Raw genomic sequence first — 21,816 nt, forward strand, 5'->3', positions numbered from 1 at the left:
TTTATAGTAAGTTGATTTCTGAGAAAAAAAATGAGTATTTAAAGATTAACTACTAACTTGTATATGTGCTAGGACTGATGGTTTTACAAAGAAGATATAATGATTTTAAAGTGTCTCTTAAGAATTATTTATAACAAACATTGAAGAGATAATTTTAGCCATTTTACTTGAGCACTAAAACCAGAGCATCTCTTTGAATTTCAGAAGTGTCATGGTGCCACCTTTTTTTAAAATTAAATCTCATTCAAAATTCATATCATAAACAACATTGTGAAAATACTAATGTTCAATATAAAAACATCATTTAGTGTTACACCATAGCCAAGAAATCATGAGAAAATTATTCCATGTTCTTCCATCTAGTTTTTGTACATGGAAGTATGTATAATCACAGAATAATTGTTATTTTAGAATTTCCTTTTTTCATTCACTATTATATCATAAACATTTCCATAACATTTTATAATTATATAATACTATTTTAATATCTGGATAATATTTTCTCTGCTTGTCCCAGCCCTGTGTGGTCACTCACCCACTCACCTTCAGTAGATCTCTGGAATGTTATCGATTCCAGATGGTGTCTAAAATCATGCATTTGCAAGACAGAACCATTACATTGTAGCATTTTCTAGTTTGAGAAGAGCTTGAAATTTGTGCAATTAAATAATTCCCTTCATATAAGGATGAAGACACAGACATCAAGGGAGTTGTGGGAACTTGAGCAGTGTTCTGAGAAGAATGGTAGAGTGTCAGATGAAAGTTATTCAGCTATGATCTGGACCAATCACTTCACTCCCTTGGGCCTTAGTGTAGTCAAGTCTGAATCAACTAGATCATATTTTTAGGAACGTCGCATTTATTTAAGAAGAGGCAGTAGGTGATTAAAACTAATGAGTGACATTTTCAAACATTTATACAACACAGAATCAAAATAAGTCATATAATGTGTTTATCATAATATTGGACACATAGTACGTGTTCAACACATAGGCTTGCTGCCATTGTTATTGTTATTGTTGTTGTTATTTGACAATGTCTCTACTTGGTGTAGTATAGGTATATTTTATAGCTGTTCCTCAATATATTATCAAGTACAGTGAATTATCCGTAGGCTTTCCTCACCCTTTGCTTGGATCTTTTCTCTGTGACAGTACAGAATCATTGTGGTGCACTCATCCTAACGGAGAAAGGTCAGAGGGAGATTATGTTTCTTTTCCTGCCAGAATAACTGTTTATCAGGAGGAAAGGAACTGTCAGAACTGGAGGAAGACATGCGCTTGTTCATTCATCTTTGCCCCTTTCTGCCAATGCAGGATAACTACTGAAAGAACATTCTCAAATGATGCTTTTTAAATGACTTCAAGCAGTGGTGCTTCCAATTAGATTGATATTTGTCATAACTATTTTATTGGCTCTTGGTAGTCACAGAGTGAATTACTGCTATTACTCTCCAACATTGCAATGAATCAGTTCACAGAATAAATTACAAAGAAGAGCAGGCTGGGTGAATTACAAGTAGCTCACACTTGTAATTCCAGCACTTTGGGAGTCTAAGGCAGAAGGATCACTTAAACACAGGAGTTCAAGACAAGCCTGGGAAACGTGGGAGACCCTGGCTCTATAAACAAACAAACAAACAACAACAACAACAACAAAAAGCTGGGCATGGTGGCGTGTGCCTCTGTCCCAGCTACTCAGCAGGCTGAGGTGGGAGAATTGCCTGAACACAGGAGTTCGAGGCTTCAGTGAGCCACGATCACGCCACTTCACTCCAGCTGGGATGAGACTCCATCTCAGAAACAACAACAACCACCACCCTACACACACACACACACACACACACACACACACACACGCACAGGCACACACACTGAAGAAGACTGAATTATTGGAGACTGAATACTTTGCAACTGAAGAGTTATGCAATAAAGTGATGGTGTCTTAAGAGTATCCTAGTATTAGTTACTCTGTTTTATTTTAAATTTCAACTTTTATTATATTAGACATGGAGGTGTATGTGCAGATTTATTACAAGGGAATATTGTGTGATGCTGAGGTTTTCAGTATAGATTCCATCACCCAGCTAATTAGCATAGTACCTGATAGGTAGTTTTTCAACCCATATCTCCCACCCTCCCTCCCCGCTCTAGTAGTCAGCAGTGTCTGTTGTTAAAATATTTTTGTCTCTGTGCTCAATGTTTAGCTCACACTTATAAGTGAGAACATTCGGTATTTGGTTTTCTGTTCCTGGGTTAATTCACTTAGGATTATGGCCTCAAACTGCATCCATGCTGCTGCAAAGGACATGATTTTGTTCTATTTTTATGGTTGCATAATACTTCACATTTATATGTACCACATCTTCTTTGTCCAGTCTACCATTAGATATATATGTACCACATTTTCTTTATCCAGTCTGCCATTGATGGAAACCTGGGTTGATTCCATGTCTTTGCTATTGCTAATAGCACATCTGCTGACAATGTTAGTTACTTTGTTTTTAATTCACAATTAGTCTTCCAGATGCTCCCCAAACTTTCTCAGTGAAGAGTGGTTGCCTTCTTGGAACTCTACTGTATGGACTCCAGATTATATAATTCTAATTTCAAATTAAAATTTGTTTTTGTGTTACAAAGCTGTCTAGGTTGGCATCCCAGTTTTACCATTACTGGCTTTGTGTCCTTATGCAAATTATTTAATCATCCTGTGACTGTTTTTATATTTTTAAATAGACAGGATTATAATTGCAGCTACACGGCATTGAGAATTAAATAAAATAATACATGATGTTATCAGTTAATGTAGTGTCTGATATATAGTATGTGCTTGAAAGTGTTAGATACTGGTCGGGAGCGGTGGCTCACGCCTGTAATCCCAGCACTTCAGGAGGCCCAGGTGGGCGGATCAAGAGGTTAGGAGATCGAGACCATCGTGGCTAATATGGTGAAAGCCTGTCTCTACTAAAAACACAAAAATTAGCCAGACCTGGTGGCGGGAGTGCCTGTAGTCCCAGCTACTTGGGAGGCTGAGGCAGGAGAATGGCGTGAACCCAGGAGATGGAGGTTGCAGTGAGCTGAGATCACGCCACTGTACTCCAGCCTGGGTGACAGAGCGAGACTCCATCTCAAAAAAAAAAAAACACAAAAACAACAACAAAAAACCACAACAACAAAAAAGAAAGTGTTAGATACTATTGTTGCTATTATTAATTTTATTATTAGTATATGACATATTTCTCAGGCCCCATACATCTGGCAAATATAAATTATCTATTTTTAGATGTTAATAAAACTTATTATGGTGAAAAATAACCTATTTTACAATTCAAAAGACCCAACTTTAATATGGGGTCCACCACAAATTAATTACAATATCTGGAAATCATTGCAGCTCAGCTACATTGCAATACACATTTTTTCTCAGGACTGAGTTAGGGTTCAAACTATGCTTTATATATATAATTTGGCATTCTTTTTAGTAGTTTTAGTACTCTGGCCACATTTTTACTGATAGTCCCATTTTATTTACTCAGCTTCCTTTTAAGAGTGATTGAGAATATGTTATTACTGTAGTTTATAGCTGAGGACCTGAGATTCAGAATGAAGTTACATTACTAAACATGGTGAAAGAGGAACTAGAACCTAAATTTTCTTAAATCAAAAGAATAAACTCATTTATTCTGTGACTTTCTAGTTATCTGAAGGAGTAAACCATCCAATATAGTTTTCTGCTCCAATAGAATAACTTGGGAATACATTCTAAAAATATGCGTCATTAGGCAATTTCATTCTTGGATGAACATCATATAGTGTATGTATGCAAACCTTTATTGTATACTCTACTACACACCTAGGCTGTGTGGTAATGCTCATTGCTCCTAAGCTACAAACCTGTACAGCGTGTTATTGTACTGAAATATTATAGGAAATTATAACACAATGCTAAGTATTTGTGTATCTAAAAATACCTAAACACAGAAAGGATACAGTGAAAATATGATATTATAATCTCACGAGACCACTGTCATATAAGTGGTCTGTTGTTGACTGAAACATTCACGTGCAGTGTATGACTCTATTAAGCAGACATGGCTCTCTTTTGTCAGGACAGACACAGATGAAAACAATAATAAAGACACAAGATTTTCCTCCGCATCTCACAGTTGAGGAAGCTGTAAAGGGACTGAATTTTGAACCTAATACCATCAATAAATTATTTAGCAATCTACCTACAACGACTTCATTTTTTTAATCAACAAAATATTATTTAAGCCACTACTACATACCTGTTTTGAATATATTTTGTTATTCAGGGAATCAAGGAGTACAGCAGTCAAAAAACTAATGGAAATCCCCACACTCATGGGGTTTTCTTGCTTAATGGGAGGAGAACAACAATTTTAAAGTCTGTTTGTCAAAGATGTTGTATGCTAGATGGTCATACGTGCTTTGAACCAAAATTAAGGAGGGAAAGAATAAGGTCAACGTGTAAGTCATGTGTTAGTCTTTTTGAATAAGAAAATGGTAGGATGTTGTTCTGACCTGAGACGAAATGGCAGGAAGAGAAAATTGGTAGTGGCAGAGAGCTCCGTTTAGGATATTCTAAATTTAAATAGCTTATTAGAACTCTAAATGTGTAGATCAAGTAGAGAGTTGGCTGGGCTAAACTATAAATCTATCAATTCCAGATGTATAAATGGTATTTACAGTCATAAACCTGGATTAGACCTTGACGGGAGTTAGTCTAATAGGAAATAGGAGATAGCAAAGAGATAAGCCATTTATTGTTACATTTAGAAGGAAACCACAGAGGAGACTAAGAAGGTTTGACCCATCGCGGGAGGAAAACTTGAGAGAATGGTGCTCTGGAATCCAAGTGGAAAAAAGAGTGTTTTAATTGGAAATAAATGTTACATTATTATAGCATAAACTATAGCAGTACTAACTAAGTCTAATTTACTCCAGGATAGAGTAAGGAGCAATCGAAAGTAATGTGTGAATGTCTATTATTTGCATAAGGCAAGTGGTGATTAAAGAAAGTAAACACACGAGTGCACACACACACGCACATGCAGATAAAGCATTTTCCCTGCCTTCAGAGTGCAAAGGCAGGGACATAGAATTAGGAACACTGGCTATAAATCTCATAAAATATGACAAACAAAGGTCTGTGGGATTACGGATGAAGTACAGATTAATTTTGATTGGCAACTTCAGGCGGAAAAGGTCATATTTGAGCTGGGTATTAAATAATGACTATGAGTTTGTGGATAAGAAATAGGAATAGACAAAAGAATAATGACATTTGAAGTGAATAAGATAGAATGAAAAATGGTATAGAGGCATGAAAAGGCACAGTATGTTTAAATGAGAAATAAACTCATTTGACAAAAATAGACCCTGCAAAAGAAGCAGGGATAAACAGCACCAGATATGCCTTTTTTCCTTTGTTAAAAATCTTACTCAACAGTCCAATAGAAAGAAAAATTTGATAAAGTGAGATTTTTCTCAGAACCAAATATTGTGATTAGCATCAATTTGCAGAAAGCCTTTTTTATTCTGGGAAAGCCTCAAGCATGACATATTATAAAATGAATATACACTTGGATAAACTGAACTGTAGAGAAATATAAATTATTCCATGTAGGTTATTCCATTAGGTCGGTTTTAATTTCAAATAACTTTGCTTGGGCTATTTTCTAACTTTCTTAAATGTAATGCCATGTTTTAATATTATGTCTTTTCTAGAAATGGTTCTCTTTACTGCGAGGCTGCCAGATCACCCAATGAGAGAGGGGCCAAATAAGCTGGAACATCATCTAATACACTGAATGTAAGTGAGTGCAACATTAATAGCTTTAAACAAAAGTAGAAAGAAATGTTGTTTCATATATGACTTATACTGCCTTGGAATAGTCCATGTTTGTGAATTAATATGGTCAATTGCTGGATACATGACATGGACCGCCTGGTGAGTGTGGGGTTGCTGCACACACCTGTGTCAGGGCTCCATTTCTCCTTGAAGCACACAAATTACAGTTTTGCCTGGAGTCGGTTTGTCTCTTGTAATTGCTCTGCTTCTAGTAAAACATGGAAAGCCTGCTTTCTAACTGCAGTTACATGTATTTTCACTTATTCTACTTTCTGACTCCTACTGAACTCATAATTTACCCTTCCTTTATCTTTCTCTATCAGCCTGGTCTATCAGACCCTACACTTAGCTTTATTTGCTGCCCGGGATCTAAAGTCAGTCACTGGGTTCTCTCCAGCCCTCTAGCTCTCTATGAAATCTATCCTCTGGCATCTTTTTCTTGCCAGTTGACCGGTTAATATTTATTTGTATAATTGATTATTGGGTGTGCCTTTCACTAGACCAAATATTACATGCAGGCAAGAATCATGTCTGTTTGCTCATACCTCTTAGATATTCAACACAACCATGCTGTCTGACCGCATCTAGTCCTGAACAGGATGTGACCACTTAAAATGTTCCAGCTCTTTCAGCATTTTTCAAAATCTCTATTCTCCATGAGCTCAAACCTTGCCCTGACTTCCTTAGTTTCAAATTAATTAGCCTCCTCGTTTAAAAAAAGATGAGGCTATTTGATGTGAATATCACCGAATTTTTCTTCTTTAAATGTTAAAATATCTATTTATCTTCACCTATACTCTATTTTCCAAAATAATCACTCGTATTAATTTTAATTATAACACTTTCATTCCTTTACCAATTTTACTGGATCAGCTATTTGTCTCTACATTTGCATTTCTCCATTTCCCTGGTTCCTTCCACGCAGACTAAAACCAAACATGTTTCTCTAATCCTAGAAATATATCGCCAACTAAAATCCAAACAAAACTATTCCCCATGATTTCACTCTTTTCCTATGTTTTTCCCCACATTAGCCCCTCTTTACCCATTCAAACTACTTGAAACAACTCTCAATATTCTTTGCCAATGCATGATAAATTCCACAGAAGAAGGATCTATTTTTGTTTCATTATGCAATGTATTTCCAGTATCTAACACAACATCTAAAATGGTAGGAGCTCAATAATTAAATAAATACATTTATTTCCCATCTCTCTTCCCACTCTACCTGAGTGTGAAAATTTTGCTCCAAGCACTGCTTAAATTACTCTCACCAAGATAACCAACTGTAATAACTCCCTCCTCTCTTACTCATTTTATAGCAATGCTTCAAATTCTCTTTTATATCCCATATCATAGTCTATCCTAAATATTTTAACTGTGTATATGTCTCATCACTTCTTCAGAGTCTCAGCCCCTAGAGGTCAGGACAATTAACTTGCTTATTTCTTTTGTTTCCCTAACTTTTAGCTAAGAACTTATTTTTCAACGTTTTACTAATGACTTTAGTTAATAGATTTAAGTACTGAAGGATTCTCTGACATTACTCCGACAACTTCAGCACTACCTTTGATAAAATATTTTGTCCCTGAAATAAAAATATAAAAAATGGAATAGAATATCCTGTTATAAACCATTTCAAAATCATTAGAGGAAGAATTCTAAAACTTTTTACCAAATGAATCATGACATTCATATATAGGCTTCATAATTACATATAATCAATTAAAAATTAATTATAAGTATGCATATGTATGCTATACATACACCACACACACACACACCCCTTTACCCTTGTCTACTTTAGTGCATTATGATCATATTTATGCATTAAATACCTGTACTATATATCAATTGGGTCTCTATGATAAACAAATATATGCATAGGACCTTAGACATAAACCACACAAATAAGCCAAGTGAAATATAACCCCCTATAAATTAACATTCTCACAAAAGAGGCAACATAAAATCTTGAATTAAATCATTAAGACTCTGCTTATTATATATACATAAGCAATAAGAACACATGCATCCTCACATGTCTAAAAAAGTGGTTGTAACTATATAGATGAATAGCCATTGATTAAATTATTTCTAAGAAAATGAAAGCCTTTTCTACTGTCTTTAAATTCCCAGTAAATGCACACAATAGAAGGAAGAAAACCCTAAGCAGCTGTTTTAGGAGTTTGAACAGAGATTTAATAATTATTCCACATTTCCCTTCCCTCTGTCTTCATTTTCTGCAAACCCAAAATTGGGTTCTTGTTTGTTTGCTGTTTGATTCTTTCCTTCCACTAACTCATATGGATCAGCAGATCGACTTGAGTGTATTTGCCCCAGGTCTGATATTCTAAAACTCCTTTGGGACACTGTTTCTTGTAATTACCTATAGCTGCATTTACTAAAACCCACGGATTAAAGTTTTCCTACCACGCACCTTGCTCAGGCCTTTGGGAGATCTTACAGTCCCTGAAAGGGATCAGGAAAATCCAAACTGATTGGTGGCTTGAGGGCCAAATAATTTATTGTTTAATTAACTTTTCTGTTTTTCTATTAGTTGTGATTTCATATAAACATAATAATTTAAGAAATGTTTGGGGGATTTAATTTGTTTTCTCCCCAGTAAAAAGTCTTAAATTTAACCCGTTTTCAGACTTGCATGTAAATGCTATTGCTTGTATGATGTTCACTCATCTGGATCACTGTTTATCATAGGGGCATTTGTAAAATCAAAATAATTCACAAAGTAATAATATTTTAAAAATCTAGACACAGTAACAATTCAGGGAGAGCCATAAAGGTTTATAGAGAATCACTTTAAGATGGGAGCTCTCTCAGTCTCTAATTTGGTAAGTTGGATGATTATGTGGTTTATGGTCTTTGCCTTCTCTGTAAATATTTGGCATATACATTGGGTCAAGCCTGGAAACGATGTCTGCATGTGATGTATCAGAGACACTAATTCAGAAGGACCCCAAATTCTATTATATTAATTCTGTTTAGTTGTTCAGCTAGCTCTCTTTTGTTTGCCTTTTCATGCTGTCCTCTTTCCTGTAAGTTGACCTGTAAAGACTAGAACAACAGGCTCCAGACCCCACGTTGGCCATTGGGAAGCCCCAGCAGCAGATAATAAGAAAGAAAAAGTGAAATCTGGGTCTCTACTCTCCAGGTTTCTTTGTGTGTTCATCTCAGACTGGCTGGATTCCTCAGTCAAAGATTTGGTATTTTTCTTGGCTACCTTCTAGCCATGAAACATGCAGACACTGCTTACCTGAACAGTTTCCTCCCCTGCTACCTTCCAGACTAGAAGTGGTAACAACTCTTTTTCTCTTATTAGCCCCGGGTCCTGCATTCTCATTTATGGTTCCCTAAACCCTGGTTATATCTTTGTAAGAAACCTTCACTGAATTATCTTAATTTGAGTGTGCCAGCTATTTCCTACCAGAAATCTGATTGATAGAATTCTCATTGCTGTTCCTAAATTAGCTTCATATTGATTATAATTTTGCAAAATTATGGCTAGTAGAGCTGAATGTTAAATTAAATGTAACTATTTAGGATAATAGACATGAATTACATGTCAATAGGGAAAAGGTCTTGGAAAAATAAGAAAAAATATTACATTCGTAACATTTGCTCTTTTCTTTCATGTGTTTACTTTGGACACTAAATTACATTTAAGAATTGAATAACTAGAAGGTAGTGCTATTTCTGGTGAACTTTCCCTTTTTTCTATGGATGGATAGCACTGAAGTTACAATGAATTCATCAGGACATCCAAACTACATTTTTCCCCATTTAATTTTTTATGTTTAAAAATGTTAGAGGTTAGTTGACCGATATAGCCAATAGTTGCACTATTTTGTTTTTATTTATTTATTTTTATTTGTATACATTTAAGGGGTACAATGGAATTTTGTTACATGAATATATTGCATAGTAGTGAGGGCTGGTCTTTAAATGGATGTAGCACCTGAGTAAGTTAAACTCTTTTAGACCTTGATAAACTTTTAAAGAAGTATGGGACTAATGTGGCATGAGTGGCCATATTTGCCAAAAAGGAAGGCTGGTTGTATTGGTATTGTTGGCATCCAATACATCAAATAATTATTTTAATAATTTGCTTTAAGTTTTGCAACTTTAAAGAGGAAGTGTCTAATATCAATATAATTGGACTTCTTCCATCTGTGAAGAATTCAAAAGAGAAACATGTTTTCTTATTTAATTATACAAACTAGCCTCTGAACACTTTTTAATATTGGTATTAGAGGAAAGAGGCAGTTCTTGATATTAAATTTAACCTTGTAGAATGGTAGACAATTATGTACCAAAATGTTGCCACAGCATTTTAGTGTTTTAAATTTGCTTGTTGATTTGAATTTATAAAATAAATTACAGACTTATGAAGTATTTGGGGAATTAAGAAAAAAAGCATAACCCTAGTATAGAACAATTATAATTTTAGTTACCACAATTTTCTTATATAATTTTAATTCACATATGATATTTTTATTCATAGGTCAAATATTTTTCCAAATTTCTACATAGTTTTATAATCAAAATTATTAAATGATTTTAGTAATTTAATAATTAAATATAGCATTTGTACAGAATGTCAAAGTAAACATGCAATTTAGTGAAACTATGACTGGATATTGGCATTCTTAAATACCTTTAAGAAATCTGCTGGCCACAGAGTAAATATTCAATAAATGTTAGCTATTATTACTTAATGAAAGAGATAATAGAGTTTTAAAAGTGTAGATTACTTCCATTATTGACATTTTAAAATACGTAACTACTCCCATATTGTGAATTAGCAACTTTTACCAATTCTAAGATGCATAATTATTTTTTCAAAACTTTCCAACTCCATCTCATGATGTGCCTCAATTAAACGCAATAATGTTTAATTTTCAATATGTTTTTATTTTATGTGATACATTAAAAAACCAGGAAGTCCATGACATCTTAATATTTATTTTATAAGATTAGGTTGTCAGACACAGGAAACAGTGTGTGTGTGTGTGTGTGTGTGTGTGTGTGTGTGTGCATGCACATATGGCAAGGGATTCTGAAAAAAAGGTTACGTTAGACCATACTACTTTCATATCATCATCTGGAAGTCCTTCCTATTTTTCACCATGAAAATTGCTACACAACACCGTAAGAGTTAGATAGTGAAACAATAACAAAGCAGTTAATTTCACTACTTGAGTTATAGGATTTTTAAAAAAACAATATATTTGTAACTAATATTTCCCTTTTAAACTTCTAAATAATGTTTTAGGTTATATATGTTATGGATCCACTTAAAAAAAACTTTACATTGATTCCTTAGGAAAAATTACTAAAAGCAAGTGAAAAATGTTTTCCCCCTTCTGACACAACATCTTTGTAAAAATGAATACGTGGTAGTCTGATACACATACCTCTCCCCAGTAATTCAGCAGAAACTAGGATCTGTGTGAAACACGTAAGTGAACTATAGTATGTCAAATGCATGCCTTGAAGTACTTCCTACTTATAGGCAAAAACACAATTTAGTTGTAATAATAGAAATTATATTTTAATCAATATACCCTTTGCTATTAATCCATTTTTAACTGCCTGAAGAGGCTTTAATAACATGTTAGGAAAATCACCCATCTAAAGAGTAACTCCAAAGAGAAAAGGGCTAGAATCTTTTCGTTTCCAATTTATTATGTACAAAATTGACATATAATTTACACACTTGTTTTTCCTAGAAAAAATAGCTATTCTTTATGTACTCAAGGTGTCTTTCTTGGCAACTCAAAAAGAATCTGTAGGTTTTATTGGCAGTACAAACTTTATAAAAATTAATAAGTACATATTTTATTATCTTTAGTAAGGACTAGATGTTTGATAATATTCTTTTTTTTTTTTTCTCTATTGCTCAGGCTAGAGTCCAATGGCACAATCTTGGCTCACTGCAACCTCAGCCTCTTGGGTTCAAGCAATTTTTCTGCTTCAGCCTCCTAAGTAGCTGAGATTACAGGTGCGCACCACCACGCCCGGCTAATTTTTGTATGTTTGGTAGAGATGGGGTTTCACCACGTTGGCCAGGCTGGTCTCAAACTCCTGACCTCATGATCCGCCCTCCTCAGCCTCCCAAAGTGCTGGGATTACAGGCGTGAGGCACCGTGCTGACTGATAATATTCTTTAATTATCAGCGCCTGCTGTATTATAGACAAAATCTAGATTTTACCTTTACTCAAATTTGCTTATTTTATTGATTAGCTTTATGTTTTACAGTAACATACCCATTTTGGAAATATCAGGAAATAAATATAAGTCCCTTAATGATCTGGACACTCATGATCCTCCCCTGACAAACATAGCCATCCTTAACACTGATGCACACATATTTACATAGTTTGTGCACATATCTGAAGTTTTTATTTAACGTTTTATTGAAAATATTTTTCTTGTTAAATATGTGTAACTTTTTTTAACTTTTAAGGTTTGCATGGTATTTCTGTGTAGACTTCTATCTTGATTTATTTAATGAACAGTATTAAAAGAACTCTGGAACTTAAAGTATAATTTTTTTAAAAGTATACTATAACCAAATTTACATGGTTAAAAACAGTGGTTTTTACGACATGCTCAAAGATATTCTGATAAAGTGACAAACCTGCTAGAGACAATCTCTTCTTCATATTTAAAAAACTAAAGGAAACAGCAGATACACATTTGAGTCAAGATTCATGTGAAATAGATTTTTAAAGATGTGTGCCATCCTAAAAGAGGGCTGCTAAAAAAGGGCATGATGAATCTAGTAGACACCTGGCAAATAAGGGAATTGGCAAGGCTGATTTAGAGAGTTCTGGGAAACTCTCCCCCAAATAGGAAATAGGTCAAATTGTTTATTTTAAAAATTTACAAATTTGATTTCATATATATATATTTATATATATATATATATATTTGCAGGCATCACACTCTCTCTTTAAATGCAAAACACACACACACAGGTGCGCACACACACATGCACACACATATCCCATATACTAGCTTTACTTTAAATTTTGGAATACTATGTAGTTAGCCTTAACACAGACATCCTCACAACTAAAAGACATCCTCCAACTAAAAGGCTGTGTCCTAGATCTCATTTCTCCTTACACAAAGGCTCACTGGGAATTCTTAGTGAAAGACAAAGCTTTTCAAAGGGCTCCTGATCGACCAATCATATAGATTAATATGATCTTTGTCTATTCAACATACTGATATTGAGTTTTTTCTGTGAGCATGGTATTGTTCTAGGCATGTGAAATTCCAAGCAGGCATAATACCTTGTTGCTATGCTCAATAAACAGTTTTGATAGGCAAAGAACGTCAAACCCACACTGTTTTTTGTTATTGCAATGATATTGAATAATGCAAATACTGAACATCTACTTTGTGTGTAACTGTGATGACAGGGCTTGCTTATGTTATTCAAGCCTACTGTATTTCACAATACCAAGGGGGACACTATTTATCTTATATATATTATGTAAATGGTGGCCTCTTGAATTACAGAATGCTGTGGCTCTCCTTTATTTTGTTAAATAACTAAAAAATCACATTAAGTAGTTTTGTTATCTCTTTTTCTAAAGGGAGAACAGTAAGCCTCACTAACTTTATAATCACATAGTGACTAAACGGTGGAACTGGGTTGGGACTTGGATCTGGATGATGCTAAAGCCTCAGTCATTTCATTTCTCCATTATGTCTGTTGTTATAATATTATCAAAATGGCACACAACTCATAATTTAAGTGCCCCTAGGCTCTTTTATAAGTGGAAATCGTACATTAGAGGCCATTTATATCATTTATCTTTGGAGAAAAATAATGTCCTGCAAATGCTCTCAGTTCTTGGTATATGCAGAAGCTGAAGGTCCTGCCCCTTTTAGGGATGAGCATTCACAATTTGAAAAGCTCTGTAAAATGTTCTATTAACCTTCTTATGAGAAGTTACCCAGGAAATCTCTTAGTGATATACGATCCGAGTCACAAATGCATATGTCTACCCTTTTCCTAGCCACATTATGAAGAGAAGGAAAAAACTGACTGGATTAGAGCCACTCCAAAACTTTGGAACTTGCAAATGAAAATTTAACCTCCTATTGAATTTAAGACATATGTAAGTTAGATAAATATTATTGAAGTAAACTCATTAACATGCCTGGGAAACATCTCAAAGCCATGTACCATGATGAGTCACTAGGTTTGTGATTATATATGTATAATTTTTTACTATATAAGTGTATGAAATAAACCATGATTATAGGTCAAGAAAATATTGGAAAATACTATATTACATTTAGTTTTCTTCTAAGAAATAGCTTAATTGAATTTTGTCTGTTGTAATTGCATAAATTCATATAACATTAATGATATACATATTTCATGTTCTTTTTAAAACAAAACTTGTAAATCTATGAATATAAACCTCAACCAGTTTTTCTACCTTCCCTCTAAGACCAATTAAGTGTCTCAATAGTCATTGTGTCTTACGAGACATTTTAAAACTTTCTGAATTTTTAATGAACATGGCTTACTAAAACATAGACTTGCCCTTTAATTGAAAACCTATTTGCTTTTTGAGACCACAACATCAAATGATATTAAAGCTACATTTTTTAAATTGCTGCGTTGCATATGTGTTAGCTGTATTTCCATAGCCAGATTATAATTTCTTAAAGAATAGCTCTGAGTTTTTTTTCCTCTATGTGTCCGTTGATAGAAATCTTCCTATTTCGTAATCCTTTCCTTTTTTGTCTTGGGTAATTTGTTGAATAAAATAGATGCTCAATATATATATTGCTGAATTGAATCATGTTTATCTTTCCATCTCCTGTAACACGCATGGCAGTCCAGATCTCACAGAAGGTACACAATACGTTTTTTATTGATTAATGATGGATACATCCTAAGTCTATGCATGAGACTCTTTTCCTTAGTAGAATTGCATTAATATTCCTATCAGATTGTATAGAGACCAACAAGTTTTAAAAACAGGTCTTATTTTGATCCTTAATATTGTGTGACTGAAAGATAATATGATTCCTAAATTTTAAAGTAGAATTATAAAGAGAAGACATGAAGGAAATAATAGGGAATGTATAAAAAATTTCTATGTTCCATTAAAATAAGTGATTTTCAGTTGTCTATTCTGTCTTTTTATCTTAATCACAGAAACCAGGTAGAGTGAAAAAAAAAATGTTTTCTAAGACGCTAAAAAAGTGGCTTGTCATTTAAGCATTGCCTTTCAATACCTTTGTGAACTTAGGCAAAGCATTAACCTTTTTGAGTTTCAGTTGTCTGCTTTAAAAATAGTATAATAATTGTGTATGTGATGCAATATGGTGCTGAGAATTAAATAAACTGCCCTTTGTAAAAGAACTGAAAAGAGAATTCACAAAGGCAGAAGGTCAAAAGATCTGAGTCATGGCTTTCCTCCCACTCTGCTATAGTTACATAATATACATAATATAACTGATCAAGAGAGGATAATAACTCATTGAAAATTGATGTATAGGACTGGTCTATATGCTTCATTATGGGAAAAAAATGTTGTTCTCTGTATGAAATTATCTGTGAATATACCACCCTAAAGGTATACACTATCATTAGAAAATTTTCATTGTGTTAGATACTGATCTGCTGTGTTTATTTATTGCTTGTTTTTGCTTATTTCTTTGCTGGCTAATAGCCTTCTGATGTCAATGTTTTTCATTCTTTTCAATGTATTCTATATAATTATTATATAACATTTTTGAATATTGACTTCAAATATTGTCTGTTGAAATCTATACTAGGGCAAATTTAGTCAAAGCAAGCTACAATTTATCAACTTGATAGTTAAAATCACAATGTAAAGTTTTTAAAGAATAGAATCTTACATAAAAGATTGATTTGAAAGGAGATGATAAATAGCTGACCCAGAGAAGATAAAATTCCTCATGTAAGCAGGCACAAAAGCAAGATAATTATTTCCAACCCCTACCCTCAAAGCTTCAATGGGGATGTTACAGGACCATCCGTGTTAAATGTCTGTCACATAAAGAAAATAACACCTACAAAGCCTTAGTTTTTCGTTATGTTATTTCATTTTGCATTAACTGTTCACATAGTAATGATGTCAGGAGCAAAATTGCACTTTGTTCTGCCTATCTCACCTCCTATTTGTATACTCCCTAAATGGCATAGGTAATGCGTGCAAAATACCCAGCCCAGTGCTTTGCTAGAAGTTCAATAAATGTTTGTTGAATTGGATTAGCACATTAACATGTAAACTCTCAGATTGCAGAGTTTACAGCCTGCAAATCTTATTTTAAAATCTAGGTTTATGCAAATTTGCACATTATTTAGAAAATGAATAAATTACACTCATCAATGTCTAATTTATATGCACTTCCACATACTCATTTGAATAGTTTGAAGTATTACCACTGACCAACAAGTTGGATAGGGCAAGAGAACTTCTTCATTTTGGGATTGACAATTTTTTAGAAGATCACCTAAATGTTTGTTTATTTACCACGTAATATTTTTTCCAAATGAACTTTCTTTGGAGGTTTTTGATTTATTTTTCATTTACCACTTTTTGAGGTCTGTTTTGTTTCTTTCGTTTATTTTTATTTTTGGTTCTAATGTATTTCGTTTTTGACGCACAGTTCTTGAATGCTTCTCCAGCAAATAAAGCTTATCACGCCTTGTTAGTAAATGATGAAAGTGACTTAAGCAGTTAAAAGGTTGACTTTTTTGCTTAACTAGTATTTTACTGAGTAGTGGTTTTTCATTCAAGAAAGAGAGTATGCTTTTTTTTTTTTGGCTTGTGGCATTATGTCTACATGTACTTTTTCTTTTGAGCTGATATAAATTTATGATAGGTGTTGGCCTCTTTCATTTTCAATTTAAATAGAAGTGAAACTGGCTTCTTCACAATTTATTTTATCTTCCTATTATTTTACTCAGGTATGTATATTTTACAAACCTTTATATAAAGTACTAGAGAGAAACATCCAACAAAGTATGTATTCAACTGTAGTGAAATATCCAATGTGAAAAAAAAAATTGCCTTGCTTTTTATGATGCAGTGCCCTTAAACTGAAGTTGTGTGTCTGATTAGACAACAATAATACCTATGTTTCATATTTCAATGGATCTAATTTCGCCTTTATGTACTCAAGTAAATACAGAAACTTCAAGTGCACGATATTGGAATTATTTTAGAAGATGATAGTTTGCAAGATCTTTTTGACAGGGTTTCCAAAGAAACAACAACAACAAAAAAAAGGTGATAAATTCTAATTTTAAAATAAGTTACACTTTTAAGTGACTTAGAGAAGCCACACTGAGATTTAAGAATTTTAAAATTTTTGAGAAAACATTGCAGCTCTGTTGCCAATCAGAGAAGACATTGAATAATGCGTTTTTGCTGAGAATAAAGAATGAAACTCAGTATACAACAAACAAGCTGTAGAGAGGAAGAGTTGTATTTTAAAGGCTACATAGTTTCAAGGTGTTCAATTGATGAAACCTTTGTCTTGTCAGCAAGCTTCTTTCACTGTTTCTATAATCACAATGCAGTTTTTATACTCTGCAATTATCTTTAATTGTGAGGATACGCAACCTCTTATTAAACTAAAAGAAAGATAGTAGCTGTGCATATTAAAGAACCTGTGAACTCCAATAGCCTGTTTTGATTTCTAAATGATTTTGACACTCTCTTGAATAATGATTGCCCCATTATATTCCTTGCATGTGGTGAGTTTCTTAAAGGAAAAATGCTGGCAGCATCCTCTTAGTAACTTTCCTCACTGAAGTATGGTTAGCAAGAGACTCCATCTGAAGATGGTCAGCTCCTATGTGTCCAGCTACAGGGAAAAGTTACTCAGCACTACATGGGCTAGCTATTTTAGCTGAAAAAAAAAGGAAGAAATTCTACAACATCTCAGTCTCTGTCAATGGCTATAGTTTCAGCCAAAGATGTTGAACTATCTGATAGAAGACTGTTTAAATCTGAATGAATAACAAGCTAGTAGGGTAGAAGTAACTGATATATTTGCATATCTCTATATTTGCTGGACTGAAAACAAACCCTCTCCCTCCTGACAGTGCACACACATACACCCTATATATAACCCCATATATTAAAATAAATCACTCCTTTAACTAGGATTGCTATACAATATATGTAACACTCTTTAGCCTGTATTTTATTCTGCCTTGTATAATTATAACCTATTAACACGGCTGATAGATTGTAAGCTCTTTGAGATCAAGTATTAGTGCTTTTTACATTTTATCTTTTCTTTTTATGTGTAAATGTATGTATAGAACACACATAAATACATAAAAATATTCATACATACATATAGAAATTAAGCAGAATACATACATGTGAATTTCTTTTAAATACACACACACACACACACACACACACACACACATACACAGAAACATACTCAGAAATATTGGAGGTTCAATTCCAGACCACCACAATAAAGGGAGTATCAAAATAAAGCAAGTCATAGATTTTTTTTTTTGGGTTTCCCAGTGCATATAAAAGTCCTGCTTACACTATACTTACACTATACTGTAGTTTTGTTTGTTTGTTTTGAGATGGAGTCTCTCTCTGTCACCCAGGCTGGAGTGCAGTGGTACAATCTCAGCTCACTGCAACCTCTGCCTCCCAAATTCAAGCAATTCTCCCACCTCAGCCTCCTGACTAGCTGGGATTACAGGTGGGTGCCACCACACCCAACTAATTTTTGTATTTTTAGTAGAGACAGGATTTCACCATGTTGGTCAGGCTGGTCTTGAACTCCTGACCTCAGGTGATTCACCCGCCGTGGCCTCCCAAAGTTCAGGGAGCACAGGTGTGAGCCACTGCTCCCAGCCTATACTATAGTTTTTAAGTATGCAATGGTATTGTGAATCAGAAACAAAGTACCTACCTTAATTAAAAAGACTTTATTACTAAAATGATTGTAAGCTTTTAGCAAGTCTTAATCTTGTTGCTGGTGGAGGGTTTTGCCTCTATGTTGATGGTTGCTGACTGACCAGGGTGGTAGGTCCTGAAGGTTGGAGTGGCTGTGGCCATTTCTGGAAATAAGACAACAGTGAAATTTGTCACTGGGTTGAGTCTTACTTTCACAAACATTTCTCTGTAGAATGCAGTGCTGTTTGATACCTTTTTACCCACAGTAGAACTTCTTGCAAAATTGGACTCAATCTTCTTAAACTCTGTGGCTACTTTATCAATTAAGTTCATGTAATATTCTAAATCCTTTATTGTCATTTGGACAATAGGTACAGCATCTTTGCCAGGAGTAGATTCTATCTCAAGAAACCACTTTTCTTGGAAATGTGCAGACAGCTCTTGGAGAAAGTGGCCAGGAATGAGGTCCTGCTCAGGCCACTACCCCAACCTGGGAAACAGGAACAATCTGCCCTGTGCCTGGTGCTGTGCTTGCCTTGGGGAAATCAGAAGGTTGGGATTTGTCCTTGCCTTGCTTTCAAGGCATGTGTAGCCTGTGTAATATTTTAGCAGCAGTGGAAAGCAGAGCATATGGAACCGGTAGTTTCTGCCTGTTAGTTTTTCCTTGTTGCTTCAATCCCTGGGGTACGAGCGGTTTTCTTGTGCTCAGAAGAAACCATTTGAAAACTCAGCAACAGAGTTTGTCCACATGACCCTTTTCAGGATGCCTTGAAGATGGTACTTTTTGTTTTCTCCTGCCTTCTATTTGTGAGCCCTGAGATTCTTCTCCCAGCTCAAGGGGATATTCTGGAATAAGGCTAGGGGACTTAGACACATGAAACTGGGAATGAAGAGAAGAGCTATTTCTCTTTTTATTTTGTCTAGAAGAGCTTTTAAAGAATGCATGCTTTTCCTGGTTGGAATTAAGTAGGAAATGAGGCTACACTTCATCAGATATGGTACAATCAAGTTTGGGGTTTTCCCACCAAAACATTCAAATCCTCCCCGCCTATTCCACCCCTTTTAATTGGTGCCTGCTGGAGAGGATGTCTATATATACACTCCTGTACAACTTCAGACTTGGGCTCTTTTCTCTCTCTCCCAAGATGAGTCTCATCAGACTGAGTGGTTGGGGGTGGGCGTGTGCACGTGCGCACAAATGTGCTTAGCTTGGTTGTATTTTTTGACAAGAGGGGCCTGCAGCTTTCCTCTTGGGACTGGTTTATCATGTCTCACTTTCTAGCTTCATCCTTTGAACATTGACTTTTAAGTCCGATACAGGTAGGGGCTTGATGAAAGTGTATTCCGTGCTCCCCTCTGCTACCTAAAATCAAGACATAAAGAAGGCTTTGCCTAGCATAGGACTTTAGTTTGGGAAGGATCTAGATGGAGAGAGAGAGAACATAAATCTAAACAAGAAGGGGAGATCTTAGCAAAAGGAGAATGGTGCCTAACCTGCAAGCCAGTGACCTGCCTTTGGAGGGTGAATGGGCGGTGGTGGGTCTAAGCTACAGTCATGAACTTTTGTGTCTGCTGATTCTCACCAACTCGTCACTCCCCCACAATTATAATGGGGACCAATGTTTTGAACTTTGCATATTTGTTTGTGGGTGGATTTCCCCCTCATCTCATTCTATCCTAAGATCATGGGCAAAGCTCTTTATTTTGGGGAAGAAGAAAAACTGTTGGAACCACAAAAAATTATATTTTCTTTTATAACACTTGAAATTTGAAAAAAAAATATTTTGCTAGCAGATGTGCTATTTATTTATTTTCTATGTATATGGGAGTCTAAAAAAATCGAAAGGTGTATAGATTGGATCTAGTCATTAATTCTTTGGGGGCCTTCTATGTGTGACTTATGACTTCTCTGTGTTCTGTGTATCTCTCTGAATTAATTACCTGGAAAGAAGCTATGGTAGCTTTCAAATAGGAGATGATTTTCAGAAATTTGTATATTTCACAATTGCCAGCCCCGTAAAATACCTGGTTGAAATACAAAAACAAAAACAGAAAGAAACCACTTTCTTTGATCATCCCTCAGAAGCAACTCTTCATTGGATGAAATTTGATTTTGACATTGCAGCAATTCAGTCCAATCTTCAGGCTCCACTTCCAGTTCTAGTTCTCTTGGTACTTCTGTCATTTTTGCAGTTACTTCTGCCACTGGTATTTTATTAAATATATATTTTTTAAATTTTAAATGTTGGTAGGTATTTTGTATATATACATGAAGTACACGAGGTGTTTTGATACAGGCGTGCAATGCATGGTAATCACATCATGGAGAAAAGCTTTTATCCTTTATCTTACAAACAGTGTAATTATACTGTTAATTATTTTAAAGTATACAACTAAAGTATTATTGATTACAGTTACCCTTTTGTAACTGTAGGTCTTAATCATTCTTTCTAACTATTTTTTGTACCTACTAGTCATGCCACTGAAGTCTTGAACCCCTCAAATTCATCCAGAAGGTTTGAAATCATCTTCTTACAAACTGTAATTAATGTTGATAGTTTGACCTCCTCCTATGAATCACTGTTGTTCTTCATGGCATCTAGAATGGTGAATCCTTTTCAGAAGGTTTTAAAATTATTTTGCTTACACCCACCCGAGAAATCATCATCTATGTCACCTGGAGCCTTACAAAATGTATTTCTTAATTAACAAGACTTGAAAATCAAAACTATTCCTTCATCTGTGGGTTGCAGAATGGATGTTGTGTTAGCAGGTCTGCAAACAACGTTAATCTACTTGTGCATCTCCACCAGAGCTGCTGGGTGAATAGGAGCATTTTCAATCAGCAGTAACGTTTTTAAATGAATTATTTTTTTCCTTAGCAGTAGTTCTCAACATTGGGCTTAAAAACTGTGCTGTAAACAGATGTGCTGCTATCCAGCCTTTGTTATTCCATTTAAAGAGCACAAGCAAAGTAGA

At 34.6% G+C, this 21,816-nt stretch overlaps 1 protein-coding gene across 37 annotated transcripts in view; it reads left to right on the forward strand.

Moving 5' to 3' along the window:
* Nucleotides 1-21,816, forward strand: part of LRRC4C (leucine rich repeat containing 4C) — a 1,324,460-nt gene that overhangs the window by 516,935 nt on the left and 785,709 nt on the right. For all 37 annotated transcript variants that reach the window (XR_012423317.1, XR_012423318.1, XR_012423321.1 and 34 more), the window contains one exon: nucleotides 5,751-5,835. The gene's annotated coding sequence lies outside the window, so the exon portion shown is untranslated. The remainder of the gene's footprint in view (nucleotides 1-5,750; nucleotides 5,836-21,816) is intronic.

The sequence above is a fragment of the Macaca fascicularis genome, chromosome 14 (genome assembly GCF_037993035.2).
Source record: "Macaca fascicularis isolate 582-1 chromosome 14, T2T-MFA8v1.1".
Classification (NCBI taxonomy): Eukaryota; Metazoa; Chordata; class Mammalia; order Primates; family Cercopithecidae; genus Macaca; species Macaca fascicularis.